The following is a 20,129-nucleotide window of genomic DNA, read 5'->3' as shown; positions in this document are numbered from 1 at the left end:
AAAACCTACCAATATTTAATTATAAAGTAATAGAAAATCTGGACAAATTGCTACTAAAGATATTACAACAATAATGAAACACCTCTCAACAAATAAATATCTACGACCAGATGAGTCACTGTTGAATTCTACCATTTAAATAAGAATTAATGCCAAACTTTTCAAATCTTTCTAAAAGTTTGAAGAGAAAAGGACACTTACAAAGTTATTTTATGAGACAAAATTATCCTGTTATCAAAACCATGTAAGGACATTAAAAGAAAATAAAATTATTGACCACTGTCTCTGATAAAATCCATTGCAAAAATCCTTAACAAAATATTACCAAATCAAATTCCACTGCACATAAAAAAATTACACACCATGATCAGGTGGGATTTATTCATTAGATTCAAGGATATTTCAACATACGCAAATCAATAAAGCTGAGGCATCACATTAACAAAATAAAGGATAAATATCATACAATTTTCTCAATGATACAGCAAACTCATTTGGCAAAATTCAACATCTTTTAATTATAAATACTCTCACAAATTAGGTATAAATGAAATATATCCGCTTTTCCATGATACCCAGGGAGGGGTCCATAGGGTATTGTTTTGCATTCCCGTTGTAACTTAAAGGGAAACTTTCACAATGTCCAGAGCCCTTGATGTCCTGCAAATGAAGGATGATGTCTTCAAATTTCTTGCAGCAGGAACCCACTTAGACGGCACCATCCTTGACTTCCAAAGGGAACAGCACATCTAAAAAAGAAAAAGTGATGGTATTTACATCATAAATCTGAAGAGAACCTTAGGAGAAGATTCTGCTGGCAACTCATGCCATTGTTGCTATTGAAAATCCAGCTGATGTCAGTGTCATATCATCCCGGAATACTGGCCAGCAAGCTGTGCTGAAGTTTGCTGCTGCTACTGGAGCCACTCCTATTGCTGGCCGCTTCATTCCCAGAACCTTCACTAACAACATCCAGGCAGCTTTCTGGGAGCCAAGATTTCTGGTGGTTACTGATCCCAGGGCTGACCACTCACAGAAGCTTCTAATGTTAACCTGTCTGCCACCGGTCTGTGCAGCACAGACTCTCTGCGCTATGTGGACATTGCCATCCCTTGCAAAAACAAGAGAGCTCACTCGGTGGGCTTGACGTGGTGGATGCTGGCCCAGGAAGTTCTGTGCATGTGTGGCACCATTTCCTGTGAACACCTATGGGAGGTCATGCCTGATCTCTCCTTCTATAGGGATCCTGAAGAGATTGAAAAGGAAAAGCAAGCTGCTGCCATAAAGGCTGTGACCAAGCAATAATTTCAGGGTGAATGGACTGTTCCAGTTCCTGAGTTCACTGTTACTCAACTTGAAGTCACAAACTGGTCTGAAGGCATGCAGGTGCCCTCTGTGCCTAGTCAGCAATTCCCTACTGAGGACTGGAGCACTCGGCCTGCCATTGAAGACTGGTCTGCAGCTCCCACTGCTCGGGCTACTGAATAGGTAGGAACAATCACTGACTTGTCTGAAGCTGCTTTTCTACAGAGAAACAAAAAAGAAATAAGGTTAATGGAAAATAAACAGTTTCTAAAAGTTGAAAAAATATTAAAAAATGAATGAAATATATCCCAACATAATAAAAGCTATCTATGACAAGGCCGTAAATGTTACATTCAATGGTGTAAAATTAAAAACCTTTTTTCTAAGGTCAGAAACAAGAAAAGAATGTTTCATTCTAATCAATTCTATTACTGGTAGTAATATCCAGATAACTATTCAATTAAAGAAGATCAAAGGCACACAAACTGGAAAACATATAGTATAACTGTATTTGCAGAAGACATCATCTTACATATATAAAAAGCTAAAGAGTTTACTAAAAGACTATTATAATAAGTGAATTTAGTTAAGTTACAGGATAAAATGATTAATATGCACATTCAGTTGTGTTTCTATATGCTAACAATGACATATTTGTAAAAGCCATTGAGAAAACTATTTCATTTACAGTGGAATGAAAATAAATAATAAACTTATGAATATATACAACCAAGAAGTTGGCATACCTATGCAATTAAAACTATACAACATTGATAAAAGAAATTGAAGAAGACACAAGTAAATAGAGACATTCTGAGTTCATGGATTGAAGACAAAATATTGTTAAAGTATTCATGCTCCTCAATGTGATTACAAAATCAATCAATTCCTATCAAAATTTAAGTGGCATTTTTCAAAGACAAAAAATCTTAAAACCTGCATGAAATTCAGAAAAGACCGCACTGGTTGCTTAACTTGCTTACACCAAGACCCATCTCCCTGTGTTCTGGTGAGACTGCCCTTCTTGCTCAAGCTTGTCTCATCCCCAGCATGCTGGTCTCCAGAAGATCAGCATGCTTCTGTCCACACCATGTATCTAAAACCTGGAGTTTTAAAGGTCAGAAGACTGGGAATAGGGTCTGGAGGTTACTGCGCTGCTCCTGGAAATAATGAAAGCAAACATCATGGGAGCAGACAGCATGGAAACAGCAATATGAAAAATGCTCGGGGCACACAGGGAAGATATTTTATATTCTAGGAGCTTCCCTGAGAGGCAGCATTTACAAGGTGCCTCTCAAGGAAAAAAGAAGCTGCCTGGGGACAATTCCCCCCACCATTGGGCATAAACAGAGCCACCTGAAGGAAGCTGCTTAGATTGGACACTGGCTGCCTAACTTGTTTACATCGAGCTCCACCACCTGTGATCTGGAAGGACTGCCCTTCTCAGTCAAGCTTGACTCAGTCCCAGGATGGCAGGACATTCCCCTCAGAAGATCAGGACAAACCCTTGCCCACACCACGTTTCCAGTCTAGAGAGTTCTGAAGGGCCGTGGTTCTGGTAGAATGGGTGTCAGGTCTCATTTCACAAGCATATCAATCAGACCAGAGCACAACTAGTTAAAAGTCACCACATTCAGCCCAGGGACCAAACGTTGCCCACATCAGGCAAGGAGAGCCTCTGCAGATGACTGGCCTGAAAGATAGAGAAGTCAGAATAGAGTAGCAGAGCACACACAGCACAAACCACAGACACTGCATGAAGCTCCTGACCCTGAGCACTATGTGACCTCTTCTTTCTAAACCCATTACCCTGAGAAGCAGGAAACATAATGGAGTTTTCTAACACAGAGAAGGCAGAAACTTAAACAAAATACCAAAACTGAGGAATTTAAAACAAATGAAAGAACAATATAAAACCCCAGACAGAGATCTAGAAAAAAAACAGATAGACGTAAAATACCTAAAGAAAAATTTAAAGCAAAAATCATAATGATATTTAATGGTCTTGAGAAAAGAAGACATCAGTGAAACACAACAGATATAAAAGAGTTTTTAAAAAGAATGAATCAGAGATGAAAAATGCCACAAATGAGATTGGAAACTGGCTTGCTGCAATAAACACCAGACTGGAAAAAGCAGAGTAATGTATTAGTGATCGAGAAGATAAAATAATGGACAATAATGAAGCTGAACAAAAGAAGTAAAGAACTAGAGGTTCCTGGGTGGCTCAGTTGCTTAAGTGTCTGACTTCAGTTCAGGTCATGATCTCACAGTTTGTGGGTTTGAGCCCCACATCAGGCTCTGTGCTGACAGCTCAGAGCCTGGAGCCTGCTTCAGATTCTCTGTCTCCCTTTCTCTCTGCCCCTCCTCTCTTCTCTCTCTCCTTATAAAATAAATAAATAAACAAGAGTAGACTTAGAGAAATCAGTGACTCCATAAAATGTAATAACATTTTTAGTATAGGAGTCCCAGAAGAAGACACAGGAAAAAAGGGGCAGAAAGTTTAGTTGAAGAAATAATAGCTGAAAACATCCCTCATCTTCAGAAGGAAATACACATCCAGATCCAGGAAGCACATAGAATTCTCATCAAAATCAACAAAATCAGGCAAACATCAAGACTTTTTAATTTAATAATTTGTTTTTAAAGTTTCTTTATTTTGAGAGAGAGAAAGAATGAGAGCATGTGCACAGGGAAAGGGCAGAGAGAGAATCTCAGGCAGGCTCCACACTGTCAGCACAGAGCCTGATGCAGGGCTGAATCCCACAAACCAGGAAATCATGACCTGAACTGAAATCAAGAGTCAGAAACTTAACCAACTGAGCCACTCAGGCACACCTCAAGATATATTGCTATTAAAGTTGCAGAATAAAGTGGTAATGAAAAAAATCTTAAAAGTGGCAAAACAAAAGAAGTCCTTAACTTACAAGGGAAGACCCATAAGACTAGCTTAAGATTTCTCAACAGGGGCACCTGGATGGCTCAGTCAGTTGAGCATCCGACTTCACCTCAAGTCATGATCTCACGGTCTGTGAGTTTGAGCTCAAGTCGGACTCTGTTCTGACAGGTTGGGGCCTGGAGCCTGCTTCATATTCTGTGTCTCCCTCTCTCTCTGCCCCTCCCCTGCTCATGCTCTGTCTCTCTCTCTCTCTATCAAAAATAAAAAAAAAACATTATAATGTTTAAATAAAAAAATAAAAAGATCTCTCAACAAAAACTTATCAAGCCAGAAGGGAGTAGCATGATATATTCAAAGTGCTCAATAGGAAAAATTGCATCCCAATAATGCTCTTTACAGCAAGGCTATGGTTCAAAATAGAAAAAGAGATAGAGTTTCCCAGACAAACAAAAACTAAAGGAGTCCATGACCACTAAACTATCCTGGAAAGAAATATTAAAGAAGACTCTTTGAGTGGGATGGAAAGACCAAAAGTGACAAAGACAAGAAAGGATCAGAGAAAATCTCCATGTACAATGATAAACAAGAAATAAAATGACACTAAATACCCATGTATCAATATTACTTTGAATGTAAATGGAGTAAGCACTCAAGTCAAAACACACGGGGCATCCAAATGGATAAAAGTCAAGACCCATCTATATGCTACCTATAAGAAACTTACTTTAGACTTAAAGACACCTGCAGATTGAAAATGAGGGTATGAAGAATCATTTACATCAAATGGACATGAAAAGACAGAGTAGCAATATATATATCAGAAAACTAAACTTAAAAAAATAGACTATAACAAGAGATGAAAAATGGGACTATACCATCATAAAGGGGACACTCCAACAAGGAGATCTAACAATTGTAAATATTTATGCATCCAACATGGGAGTGTATATATATATATATATATATATATAATAACAAACATAAAATAATTCATTGATAATAATACAATAATAATAGAGAACTTTAACACCCCACTTACATTAATAGACAGACCATCTAAACAGAAAATCAACAAGGAAACAATGGCTTTGAATGTCAACTGGACCAGATAGACTTAACAGATATATTCAGAATATTTTATTTTAAAACAGCAGAATACACATTCTTTTCAAGTGCACATAGGATATTCTCCAGAATAGATCACATAGTACAAGTCACATTTCAAGCCTCAAGAAGTACAAAAAGATTGAGATTATACCATACATATTTTTCTGAACACAGAAGTATGAAACTTGAGCTCAAAACAAGAAAGAAAAGGAAAAGAACACAAACACATAGAGGTAAAACAACATGACACTAAATAATGAACAGGCCAACCAGAAAATCAACAAATGAAGAAAAATCTAGAGCTTTTCCTCTATGGTCAGGAACAAGATGGGAATGCCTGCTCTCACCACTGTTATTTAAGATAGTTTTGGAAGTACTATCCACAGCAATCAGACAACACAAAGAAATAAAAGGCATTCAAATCAGCAAGGAAACAGTCAAACTTTTAGTAGTTCCAGGTTACATGGTACTATATATATAAAACCTGAAAGACTGCAACAAAAAATTGCCAGAATTTATACACGATTCAGTAAAGTCATAGGTTACAAAATCAACATACACAAACATGCTGCATTTCTATACACCAACAATGAATCTGCAGAAAGAGAAATCATGGAATAAATCTCATTTACAATTGCACCAAAACCCATAAGGTACTTAGGAATAAACCTAACCAAGGAGAGTAAAAACCTGTACTCTGAAGAGTATAAATCACTGATGAAAGAAATTGAAGATGACACAAAGAAATGTAAAGCATCCCATGCTCATGTATTGAAAAACTATCTGTAATATCTATATATCTATATCTATAAATGTATATATTACCCAAAGCAATCTCCCATTCAGTGCAATCCCAATCAAAATACTAATGCATTTTTCACAGGACTAGAGCAAACAGTTGTAATATTTGAATGGAACCACAAAAGACACCAAAGGGCCAAAGCAATTTTTAAAAAGAAAAGCAAAGCTGGAAGCATCACTATTCCAGACTTCAAGTTTTATTACAAAGCTGTAGTGATCAAGACAGTATTGGACTGGCATAAAAAAATAGACACACATATCAATAGAACAGAACTGAGAATCCTGAAATGGTCCCACAACTATATGGTCAATTAATCTTCAACAAAGCAGGAAATAATATCTAATCAAAAAAAAAACCAGGCTCTTCAACAAATAGTGTTGGGAAAATGGGACAGCAGTATGCAAAATAATGAATCTGGACCACTTTCTTACACCATACACAAAAATTAATTCAAAATGGATTTAAGACTTATATGTGAGATGGGAAACCATGAAATCCTAGAGGAAAACACAGGCAGTAATCCCTTTGATACCAGCCATAGAAAGTTCTTACAAGGTATGTCTTTTTAGGAAAGGGGAAACAAAGACAAAAATAAACTATTGGGACTTCATTAAAAAAAAACAAAAAAACAAAAAACAAAAAAAACTTCAAACTGGAGGAAATATTCAGCATATGTAAAAGGCAACCTATGTAATGGGAGAATATAGTTGCAATTGACATATCCAGTAAAGGGTTAGTATACAAAAAATATAAAGAACTCATAAGATTCTTCACTTCAAAACCAAATAATCTAATTAAAAATGGGCAGAAGACATGAACAGACATTCCCCCCCCCAAAAAAAACATACAGATATCCAACAGTCACATGACAAGATGCTCGACATCAATGATCCTCAAGAAAATATAAGTCGGGGTGCCTGAGTGGCTCAGTTGGTTGAGCCTCCGACTTTGGCTCAGGTCATGATCTCGTGGTCAGTGAGTTTGAGCCCCGTGTCAGGCTCTGTGCTAACAGCTTAAAGCGTGGAGCCTGTTTCGGATTCTGTGTCTCCCTCTCTCTCTGCCCCTCCCCCACTCATGCTCTGTCTCTCTCTCTCTGTCAAAAATAAATAAATATTAAATAAAAATTTAAAAAAAGAAAATACAAGTCAAAGCTATAATGAGGTATCACTTCACACCCACAAGAATGGCTACAATCAACAACACAAGAAACAATATGTGTTAGTGAGGATGTGGAGAAAGAAGAACCCTCTTACAATGTTGATGGGAATGTAGACTTGTGCGGTCACTGTAGAAAATAGTATGGAGGTTCCTCTAAAAGTTAAAAATAGAACTGCCTTTTGATCTTCCAATAATACTACTAACATATACCCAAGGAATAAAAAAAAAGACTAATTTGAAGGGATACATGAACCTCGAATATTTATAGCAGTATTATGTACATTAACCAAATTATGGAAAGAACCAAAATGTCTATCAAGTGACAAATGGATAAAGAATTGGTATATATATACTACTCTGCAATACAAAATAATGAAGCCTTGCCATATCCAATGACATGGATGGAGTTAGAGATTTTTATGTTAATGACATAAGTCAGTCAGAGAAATACAAATACCATATGGTTTTACTCATATGTGGAATTTAAGAAAAAACACAAGTGATCATGGGTGGGGGAAGAGCGAGGCAAGCCAAGAAACAGACTCAACTACAGAAAACAAAATGATGGTTAATAGAGGGGAGGTCAGTGGGGGGATGGGTTTATTTTTGTGATGGGGATTAAGGAGTGCAACAGTTGTGATGGGCATCAAGTGTCATATGTAAATGAATAATCACTAAATTGTACACCTGAAACTAATATTGCATTAATGTTAATTCACAGGAATTTAATTAAAACTTTAAAAAAGTGAAATTAAATAGGTTATACAACTGCAGATCCCAGGTAAGTTAAAAGGATAATGAAAAAATACTAGTAAAAACCATATCCCCACAAAGTTGATAATCTAGATGGAATAGACTAATTCCTTGAATAACATAATCTTCTAAAACTCACACAAGAAGAAACAGATGAGCTAGATAGGATGATACATTTTAAACAAATTGAATCAATAATTATTCAAATTTCAAAACAGAAAGCACCATGCCCATTTTTGTTCAATGGCAAATTCTACCAAATATTTATGGACGAATTATAGTAATTCTCTACAGTCTCCTTTAGAGGATGGAATGGGAAGAAATATTTTCTATCTCACTTATGTGGCCAAAATTACTCTATTACTAAATTCAGAGGAAGGCATTAAAAGAAAACAAATCTACAGACCAGTGTATTTCAGGAACAAAGAAGTAAAGGTTCTTCAAAAAATATTAGTAAATTAAAATAAAAAACATATGAAAATAATTATGTATCATGACCAATATTTGCCCCAGGTATGCAAAACTATTTTAACATTCTAAAATTAATTAACACTATCCAAAAGGAAAAGACAGTAAAAGGAAAAAACACACATGATCATATCAGCAGATTCAGAAAAATCATTAGACAAAATTCAACACCAATTCATGAGTAAAACCTCTCAGTAAATTAGATATAGAGACGAACGTTTACCAAAATGATACAGTGTCTTAAAAACTTACAGTTAACATCATAGCTAATGGTGAGATACTCAAAGCTCTCCTTTGAAGATCAGGTACAAGATGAGGATAACCTTTCTCACCACTTCATTTCAACAATTTCTGAAAGTCCTTCTTAAAGCAGTAAAGCAAGAAAAAGGAACTAAATAGTATATATATTAGGAAGGAAGACATAAAACTACCTTTGTAGATTAAACAATTATCTATGTCAAAAATATGAAAGAATGAACAACAACAATAAAAATGTTGGAACTAATAAATGATTATAACAAAGTTGTAGGATACAAAGGTGATATACAAAAGTGAATTGCTTTCTTATATATCAACAATAATTAAATAGAGTTTAAAATTTTAAAAATAACATTTACAATAGCTTCAGAAACTGAAATCCATCTGTATAAATCTAACAAATTATATATAAGATCTATGTGAAGAAATTACAAAACTCCAGTGCATGAAATCAAAGAATCGGAAAGCTAGTGTATAAGAGACTCAATATTGCCAAAATTTTAGTTATTTTCAAAATGATCTATAGATTCAATGCCATCCCAATCAAAAGTCCAGCAAAGTATTTTATGGGTTTTGACAAACTAATTCTAAAGTTTATATAGAGACCCAAAATACCTCGTATAGCCAACACAATTTTGAAAGAGAAGAGCAAAGTTGAAAACTGGAAATTGCAAAACTTCAAATCTTACTATAGAGCTTCAGTATTCAAGACAGTGTGGTAATCGTTAAAGGATAGACAAATAGATCGCTAGAACAGAATAGAGTCCAGAAATAGACGACCAAAAATATAGTTTACTGATACGCTACAGAGGAGAAAAATAATACAATGAAGCAAAGATGATGTCTTCAACAAATGGTGCCGGCACATCTGTACAATCACATGCAAAAATTTAATCCAGACACAGAACTTATACGCTGCCCAAATATTAACTCAAGGATCTAAATCTATTTATTTATTTATTACAAAAATATTGTTGTTTTTTTTTTTATTTTTGAGAGAAAGAGAGCGTGAGTGAGGGAGAGGTAGAGAGAGAGGGAGATACAAAATCCGAAATAGGGTCCAGGTTCTGTGCTGTCAGCACAGAGCCCGACACAGGGCTCTAACTCATGAACCATGAGATAATGACCTGGGCCAAAGTTGGATGCTTAACCAACTGAGGCACCCAGGTGCCCCACAGATCTTAATTTAAAAACATGAGTATACCTACATGACCTTGGGTTTGAAATGACCTTTCAGATATAACTCCCAAGTCACAATCATGAAATAAATAATTGATAAAGTAACTTCATTAAAATTAGAAACTTCTGCCCTGCAATAGATATTGTCAAGAGAATGAGAAGACAAACCATATATTTGGAGAAAATGTTTGCAAAGAGACATCTGTAAAGGACTGTTATCCAAAATATACATAAAAACCTCTTAAAATTCGATAATAAGGAAACAAGTCAATGTAAAAATGGGCCAAGACATTAACAGAAACCTCACCAAAAAGATATACATATAACAAATAAACACATGAATATGTAATCTAAATCATATGTTTTCAGGAGAATGAACACTAAACCAACAATGTGATATGACTATATACCTATTCGAATGGCCATAATTGAGAATTCTCAAAATACCAAGTGCCGTCAAGAGGAAAAACCAGCAATTCTCATACATTGCTGTTAGAAATGCAAAATGGTACAGCCACTTCAGAGGACAGTTTGGTGTTTAATTTTGCTTTATTTTTACTAAACAAAATATTACTTTTACATATTTCCCAGAAGTTGTGCTTCTTAATATTTATGCAAAGAGAACAGCAAGCACTTTCCTCCTCTTAGCAAAAAAAAAAAAAAAAAAAAAAAAATCAAAAGAATATTTTAAAAAATCTTACACCATGAACAATACAATTTATCCTAAAAATGTAAGGTAGGTTCAAACTATGTAAATCAATCGATATGATTCATTACATTAACATAATGAAGGATAAAAATGGCATGTATATCTCAGTAGATACAGTAAAACTATTAGGCAAAATTCAGCACTCTTTCACGTTAAAAAAAACCACGCTTGTAAAGAAGGAAGAGAAGAAATAAAAATTAAGACCGCATTTGACAAGTCCACAACTTACATCATGCTCAATGGTGAAAATTTGAAAGATTTTCCTATAAGATCAGGAACAAGACCAGGATATCCAATCTAACCAGTTATATTCAACTTAGTACTGGCAATCCTAGTCAGTGCAGTTGGACAAAAAACATAAATAAAATACATCCAGATGAGAAAGAACAAAGTTAAATTATCTTTGCTTATATATGACATATTCCTATATGCAGATTACCTTAACAATGCACAAAATAGGGGCGCCTGGGTGGCTCAGTCAGTTGGGCGTCTGACTTTGACTAAGGTCATGATCTCACGGTTCGTGGGTTTGAGCCCCGCGTCGGGCTCTGTGCTGACAGCTCAGAGCCTGGAGCCTGCTTCAGATGCTGTGTCTCCCTCTCTCTCTGCCCCTCCCCCACTCATGCTCTGTCTCTCTGTCAAAAATAAATAAACATCAAAAAAATTTAAAAATGCACAAAATAACTGTCAGAACTACAAGCAAATTCAGTAGTTGCAGGATTTAAAAGAACCATGTAAAAGTTAGTTTTATTTCTATACATTAACAATTAACCATCCATAAAGGAAGTTAATAATGTGATCCCATTTGGTTATCAAAAGGAATATATTACTTAGGAATACATTTAACCAAAGAGGTAAAAGGCTTGTAAACTAAAAACTATAAAACACTGAGAAAAAAAAATTAAAGCAGATGCAAATAAATGGAGAAACATCTCATGTGCATACATTGGGATAATTAATATTGTTAAACATCCTTACTACCTGAAGTGATCTACAGATTCAGTGAAATCTCATCACAATTCCAGAAGCAACTTTTACAGACATAGAAATCATTCAAAAGAAGAAATAATTCTAAAATTTATATGAAATCCCAAAAGATCATGAATAGCCAAGGCAATGTTAAGCAAATAGAAAACAAAATCTGACTATATCACATTTTCTAATTTCAAAATATAGTAAAAAGCTACAGTAGTCAAAGCGGTATTGTACTAAAAATAGACATGTGGACCAATGGAACAAAAATTAGAGGCCAGATATAAACTTATGGTCAATTAATCTTCAAGAAGGGTGCTGAGAATGCACACTGTAGAAGAGATAGTCTCTTCAACGAATGGTATAATGCAAACATGATATCTATACCAAGAAAATAAAATTAGACTTTTATCTTACACCATACATTAAACATTGACTCAACTTCAATTAAAGATTTAAATGTAATTTCTGAAATTGTAAAAATCACCAAGAAAACAAAGGGGGAAGGAAGCTTCTTGATATTGGTCTTGGCAAATTTCTTGGATATAACATCAAAAGCACAGGCAACAAAAGTAAAAATAGGAGTAGGAGTGCATCAAATTTAAAAGCTCTGAACAGCAAAGGAAACAACAGGCAGTCTATGAAATGGAAGAAAATAATTATAATCCATATATTTGATAAAAGGCAATTTAAATATATATATATATATATATATATATATATATATATATATACAACTCCTGTAGCTCAATAGCAAAAAAATGCAAACAACCTGATTAAATATAGGCAAAGGAATTGAACTACTTTTCTCCAAAGAAAACATACAAAAGGACAACAGGTATATGGAAAGATGCTCAATATTGCTAATGATTAGGGAAATGTAAATCAAGAATTGAAATTAGAATCTTGAATAGATATCCAGTGTACATTTTAGCACTTATTCACATTAGCCTAGATATGGAAATATTATGTCGTATTGCAGGATTCAGAATCAGATCAGCAGATCTGTCAAGAGATGAATAAAGAAAATGTAGTCTATGCATAAAATGGAATATTATGCAGCCTAAACAAAGAAAATACTACTGTTTGCAGTAACATGGATAAACTAAGAGAATATTATGCTAAGTGAATGCCAAACACAAAAAGACAAACAATGTGTGATTTATCTTATGTAATGCCTCTAAATAGTCAAATATATAGAAATAGACAATATAATTGTGATCATCAGGGGATGGGGAAAGGCCATATGAGGGGTAGTTGCTCAGTGAGTAAGTAGTTATAGTTGTGAAAGATGAGCAAGTTCCAGACATTTAGTATTTCACCACTGATCAAGTTTTTTTGTGGCCTTTTTATATATGGCCTTTTCAGTGTTTGGTAAGTTCATTCTAGACCTACCTTATTGAAAATTTGGTTTTTAATGAAACTTTGTTGAGTTTTGCCAAATGCTTTTCATACATCTATTAAATTAATCAAGACTTTTTGTTCTTTATTCCATTAATGTGGCATACCACATTGATTGATTTGCCTATATTGAATACTTCTTGATTCCCAAAGATTAGTCATATTTGTTTTTGGCATATAATATTTTTAATATGGATCTGAATTCTGTTTGCTAATATTTTATTTGGGGATTTTGCATTCAGTTTATCAAGGATATTGGCCTATGATGGGTATTATGAGGGCACTTGTTATGATGTTTATTCCATTGTGTTTGGAAACAATACTTGGAGTGATTGTTGACTTCTCTAATTTTCCAAGACTTGTTTTGTGAGCTAGTATGTAATCAAACTTAGAGAATGACCCATGCTCCTTTGAAAAGAAAGTGTATTCTGCTGCTGTCTGATGGAATGTTCTGTACATGTCTATAAGGTGCATTTGGTCTATAGTATTTTTCAAGACTGCATTTCCTGGGACACCAGATGGCTCAGTTGGTTAAACATCTCACTCCTGATTTCAGCTCAGGTGATAATCTCACAGTTCATGGGATCAAGCCTTGCATCAGGCTCTACAATGACATCATGGAGACTGCTTGGGTTTTCTCTCTCTCTCTCTCTCTCTCTCTCTCTCTCTCTCTCTCTTTCTCCCTGACCATTCCCCATTTTCTCTCTCTCAAAATAAATAAATGAAATCTTTAAAAAATTTTAAAAAGACTGCAATTTCATAATGGATTTTCTAAGTGGATGACCTATCCATTATTAAATGTGGAGTATTGAAGTCTACCACTGTTATTATTTTGCTATCTATTTATCACTCCCTAAATGTCAGTGTTGCTCTATATATTTAGGAGATTTTCTATTGGATCAAATCAATGTCTAATTATTATATCTTCCTCTATAATTGGTTCCTTTATCATTATGTAATAACCTTCTTTGACTTTTGTGAGAATTTTTGACTTAAAATATGATTTACCTGATAGAATTATAGTCACACCTGCTCTTTTTGTTTGCCTTTTGCATAGAATATCTTTATCCATTCCTTCAAATTCAGGATATGTGTGTCCTTAAATTGATGTGAGTCTCTTGTACACAGCATATATTTAGGTATTCTTTCTTTTTAAGCTTTTATTTAAATAATATTTTGTTAATATATGGTGTAATATCAATTTCAGGTGTACAATATAGCAACTCAACACTTTCATACAACACCCAGTGCTCATCACAAATAAGTTCAATTTTTAGTCCTTATCAACTATTTTATCCACCCCACCCACCTACCCCCTCTGGTAGCCATCAGTTTGTCCTCAATGGTTAATAGTCTGTTTTTCTTGGTTTGCCTCACTCTCTCTTTTTTCCCCTTTGTTCATTTTATTCTTAAATTCCACATTATTTCTTATTTTTTTAATGTTTATTTATTTTTGAAAGAGAGAATGGCAGAGTGCAAGTAGCGAAGGAACAGAGAGAGAGAGGGAGGGAGGGAGAGAGAGAGAGAGAGAGAGAGAGAGAGAGAGAATTCCAAGTGGGGTCCAGGCTCTGAGCTGTCAGCAGGGCTGACATATGCAGGCTTGAACCCATGATCTGCAAGATCATGACCTGAGCCAAAGTCGGACGCTCAACAGACTGAGCCATCCAGGCTCAGATTATTTCTTAAATTCAATATACTCATATGGTATTTGTCTTTCTCTGATTCACTTACTTTGTTTAGCATAACACTCCCCAGCTCCATCCATGTCGTTGTAAATGGCAAGACTCCATTCTTTTTGAGGGTTGAATGATATTTCATTATACATGTATGTGTGTGTATATATATATCTATATCTATATCTATATATATATATATATATATATATATCTCACTTCTTTTTTATCCATTATCAATCAGTAGACACTTCGGCTGTGCCAATTTGGCTATTGTAGGTAATGCCACTATAAGCATCAGGGTGCATATATCCCTTCAATCAGTATTCTTGTATCCTTGAGTAAATGCCTAGTAGTACAATTGTTGGATCATGGGATAGTTTTTTTTTTTTATTACGTTTTTAGGAACTTCTATACTGTTTTCCAGAGTGGCTGTACCAGTTTGTATTCCCAACACTAAGAGATGGTTTCCCTTTCTCCACATCCTCACCAACACATGTTGTTTCTTGTGTTGTTGATTTTAGCTAATCTTACAGGTGTGAGGTGATATCTTATTGTAGTTTTGATTTCTATTTTCCTGATGATCAGTGATGTTGAACACATTTTCACATCTATTAGCCATCTGTATTTCTTCTTTGGAAAAAATGTTTATTCATGTCTTCTGTCTGTTTGTAAATTGGATTATTCATTGGGTCTTAAAATCCATTCAATCACTTTGGTTTTCTACTGGTAAATTTCATTCATTTATATTTAATGTCATCATTGATAAATAAGAAGCTATTGTCATTGTATTAATTTTTCTTGTTCTTTTGCAGTCTTTGTGGTTTAATGTGTATTTTTAATTATTTTTTAATGTTTATTTATTTATTTTTAATTTAATTTAATTTTTTTTAAATTTACATCCAAATTAGTTAGCATATAGTGCAACAATGATTTCAGGAGTAGATTCCTTAGTGCCCCTTACCCACTTAGCCCATCTGCCCTCCCACAGCCCCTTCAGTAACCCTCAGTTTGTTTTTCATATTTATGAGTCTCTTAGGTTTTGTCCCCCTCCCTGTTTTTATATTATTTTTGTTTTCCTTCCTTATTTTCATCTGTTTTGTCTCTTAAAGTCCTCATATGAGTGAAGTCATATGATTTTTGTCTTTCTCTGACTGACTAATTTCACTTAGCTTAATACACTCCAGTTCAAACCACGTAGTTGCAAATGGCAAGATTTCATTCTTTTTGATTGCCAAGTAATACTTCATTGTGTGTGTATATATATATATATATATACACCACATCTTCTTTATCCATTCATCCATCGATGGACATTTGGGCTCTTTCCATACTTTGGCTATTGTTGATAGTGCTGCTATAAACATGGGAGTGCCTGTGTCCCTTCGAAACAGCACACATATATCCCTTGGATAAATGCCTAGTAGTGCAATTGATGGGTCGTAGGGTAGTTCTATTTTCAATTTTTGAGGAACCTCCATACTGTTTTCCAGAGTGGCTGCTTGCATTCCCAGCTTGCATTCCCACCAACAATGCAAAAGAAATCCTCTTTCTCTGCATCCTCACCAACATCTGTTGTTGCAGGAGCTGTATTATAATGTTAGCCATTCTGACAGGTGTAAGGTGGTATCTCATTGTGGTTTTGAATTGTATTTCCCTGATGATGAGTGTTTATTTTTGAGAGAGAGACATAGCATGAAGAGAAGGGCAGAGAAAGAGGGAGACAGAATCTGAAGCAGGCTCCAGGCTCTGAGTTGTCACTACAGAACCCAATGCAAGGCTTGAACTTCTGAATCACCAGATCATGACCTGAGCGAAAGACACTTAACTACCTGAGCCACCCTGATGTGTTTTTAAGTGATAGACTTAGGTTCTTTTTATCTTTTGTGTATCTACCATAGTTTTTCCCCCCTCATCATTACTACTGTGTTTCCATTGAACCTCTTATAGTCTATTTTATGATGATAGATATTTAAATTTTATCAAATATGGAAGCTCTACACTTTTAATATCCCCACCCAGTTTATGGTATTGATATCAACAGTTACTTCATTTTTAAAGTGTATTTATTTTTAGAGAGAGACAGAGAGAGAGAAAGTGCAAGTGGGGGAGTGGCAAAGACAGAGGAGAAAGCAAGAATCCCAAGCAGACTCTTCATGGGCAGCATGAAGCTCAACACAAGGCTCAAACTCCCAAACCCTGAGATCATGACCTGAACCAAAGCTGGATGCTCAATAGATTGAACCACCCAGGTGCCCCTCAATGTTTACCCCTTTTTATATTTTGTTGTCATCATGAAATATTTGTCATTATAGTCTTAAAACTTTTGCTCTTTAACTTTTATATTTGGGTTAAAAATCATTTATCTACTGCCATTACAAAATTAGAATGTTCTGTATTTATTTATATATTTACCTTTACCAGTGAGACTTTTTCTTTCATACATCTTCGTGTTTCTGTTTACTGCCTATTTGTTTCAACTTGAACAACGCCCTTTGCCACTTCTCTTAAGGTAGGTCAAGAGGTGATGCATTCCTTCAACTTTTGTTTACCTTTGAATGTTTTTATCTCTCCTTCATTTTTGAAGGGTAGCTTTGATGGTTATGATATTCTTGGTTGGCAAGATATTTTTTAGTAGTTTAAGTATATTATCCCATACCCTTCTTATCTGCATGGTTTCTGGTGAGAAATGTGCTGATTTTCTCATGGAAGTTCTGTTATATGGGACAAATCATTCTTATGTTGTTTTCAAAATTCTCTCTTTGGGTTTCTCATTTTACAATTTAATTATAGTTTGCTTTGTAAAGATCTTTTTAGTTGCAACCTATTTACGTAATTTCGATATTCATGAATTGGGATGTCCATTTCCCTGCCAAAATTTGGGAAGTTTTTTATGCATTATTTCTTTGAATAAGTTTTCTTCCCTTTTATCACTCTTCTCTCCTTCTGGTACTCTCATCACACATATATTGTTTCTTTTGATGGGACCCCACAAGTCCCATAAGCTTTCTAAATATTTTTACATTATTTTTTCTTAGTTTTTGCTCTTATAACTGGATAATTTCAAATCACCTCTTCGAGTTCAATAATTCTTTCTGCTAATAAATCAAGTCTGCTGTTGAAACTGTCCTTTGAATTTTTTAATTCAGTCATTCTTCAACTCTAGGGTATTGATTTGGTTTTGTTTTATGGTTTCCATTTCTTTGTTGATCCTCTCCATTTATTCATCTATTGTTTACTTGATTTTGTTTAGTTGTCTGTGTTCTTTTCCATCTTACTGAGTTTCTTTAAGATTATTAGTTTTAATTCTTTGTCAGGCAGTTCACTGATCTTTTATTAAAATCAGTTACTGAAACTTTATTAATTTCCATTCATGGTGTTGTTTTCCTGACTTTTTATACTTCTTAAATCTTTTCTCTAGTGAATTTACATTTTACAGTAACAGTCACCTCTTGTTGTCTCCACAGGCTGACATCTGCAGGGGAAGGCCTTCAGCAGATAGCTTGGTCTGGAATTCTGGGAGGGCCTGTTGGTGGCATCTGTGAATGGAAGGGGTTTTTTGCTGTTGTACATGAGTGAATACATTCTTCCAAAATCTTTGGGATCCACAGTCAGATAGTGCCTATAATTTTATTGTTGAATATGAACCATTAATGAGTCTCTGTGGTTGGTTCAGGCTTATAGTCAACTGATTTTTAATAAGGGTGCCAAAACATTCAGTGAGGAAAAAAAGTAGTCTTTTCAATAAGTGGTACTTGTAAATAAACATATACACATAAAAATAATAAAGGACCTCTACCTCATATCATATACAAAAATTAATTATAAATGGATCAATGACCTAAACACAGCAGGTAAATCTGTACAACTTTGATGAGAAAACATAGGGGAAAATCTTCATGGCCCTGAATTTGGCAGTAAGAGTTTACATATGACACTGAAAGCAAGAGCAACAAAAATAAATGGATAAATTTAAGTTCAAATTTAAAATGTCAAAAAACATTATCAAGAAAGTAAAATGAAAACCTATATACTGTGAGAAACTATCTACAAATCGTATGTCTTTTAAGAATCTAGTATCTATAATATATTTTTTAAAACTTTTATAAATCTACAATAAGGCAACTTTAATAAATGAATATAAACATGAGTAGATATTTCTTCACAAAAAATATGCAAATTTCCCAAAAGCACATGAAATGAAACTCAATGTCACTAGTCTTTAGCTACATGCAAATCAAAACCACAATGTGATACCACTTCACACTCCTTCAGACAGTTATATAAAGTGGAAATAAAACAAGTGTTGGCAAGTATGTGAATAAATTTGAACAACTGTAATTATACTACTTGTGGAAATGTAAAATACTTCACTTGCTTTGATAAAGTGATCCTTAAAATTAAGCAGAGTTTTCACATAGCAATTTCACTCAAAGGTTTATGACTTCCAAAATTAAAAACAGGTACTTTAAAAAGTACATAAATACACATACACACATAAACATTATTTTCAATATCCAAAATGTGCAATTACTACTATACATCATGTGTGAATGAATAAACATGGTGATATATAGGTATATATATTACGTTTTATTATCTTATATAAGGGAATATAATTTTACTACAAAATGGAATGCATGCTACAATGTGGATCAAACTCTAATACATTGTATTAAATGAAAAATGTCTGGCATACCAGGTCACATATTTTATGATTTCACTTGAATGAAATACCTAGAATAGATACTTTCACAGATAAGTAATATGGGTAGGTGTTTTTTCTACTTTGTGGTAGAGATATGGGGAAAGGAAATACAGAGAAACTACTTAGTAAGGAGTCAAAATGATGAAAATATTTTGAAACTAAATAGAAGTTGTATTTATACAAGAATGTGGCATAGCTACATGTGAAAGGATGAAACTGGACCACATTCTTATATCAAACACAAAAATGTACTCAAAATGTGAGACCTGAAAACATAAAACCCTTAGAAGACAAATGGTCAGTAATTTCTCTGACATTGGCTTGTGGTTGGCTTTCTATATATATCTCCTAAGGCGAGGAACAAAAGCAAACTTGTAGTGTACATAGCATAGTTTAAACACTTGGCAAATCACTACGCCAGACACCTGAAACTAATGTAACACCATATGTCAACTGTACTCAAATAAAGAATAATAAACTATTGAGACTACATCCAAATAAAAATCTTCTGCACAGAAAAGAATGCCTTCAACAAAACAAAAGGCAACCTACTGAATGGGAGAAGATGTTTGCAAATGATATATCCAATAAGGAGTTAATATCTAAAATATGTAAGGAACTTATACCACTCAAAACACACACGAAAAAAAAATAACCCAATTAAAAATTGTCAGAAGACCCGAATAGATACTTTTGGCCATACAGATGGACAAAAGACACATAAAAAGATGCTCAGT

General features: G+C 34.4%; 1 pseudogene; it reads left to right on the top strand.

Annotated features, from left to right (window-relative positions):
• The first annotated feature begins 584 nt into the window (after positions 1 to 584).
• On the top strand, positions 585 to 18,263 carry LOC131502092 (small ribosomal subunit protein uS2B-like; annotated as a pseudogene).
• The last annotated feature ends 1,866 nt before the right edge of the window (positions 18,264 to 20,129 follow it).

Source organism: Neofelis nebulosa, chromosome X (genome assembly GCF_028018385.1).
Source record: "Neofelis nebulosa isolate mNeoNeb1 chromosome X, mNeoNeb1.pri, whole genome shotgun sequence".
NCBI lineage: Eukaryota > Metazoa > Chordata > Mammalia > Carnivora > Felidae > Neofelis > Neofelis nebulosa.
The sequence above is the reverse complement of the archived record's forward strand: the minus strand, read 5'-3'. Positions and strand labels throughout refer to the sequence as shown.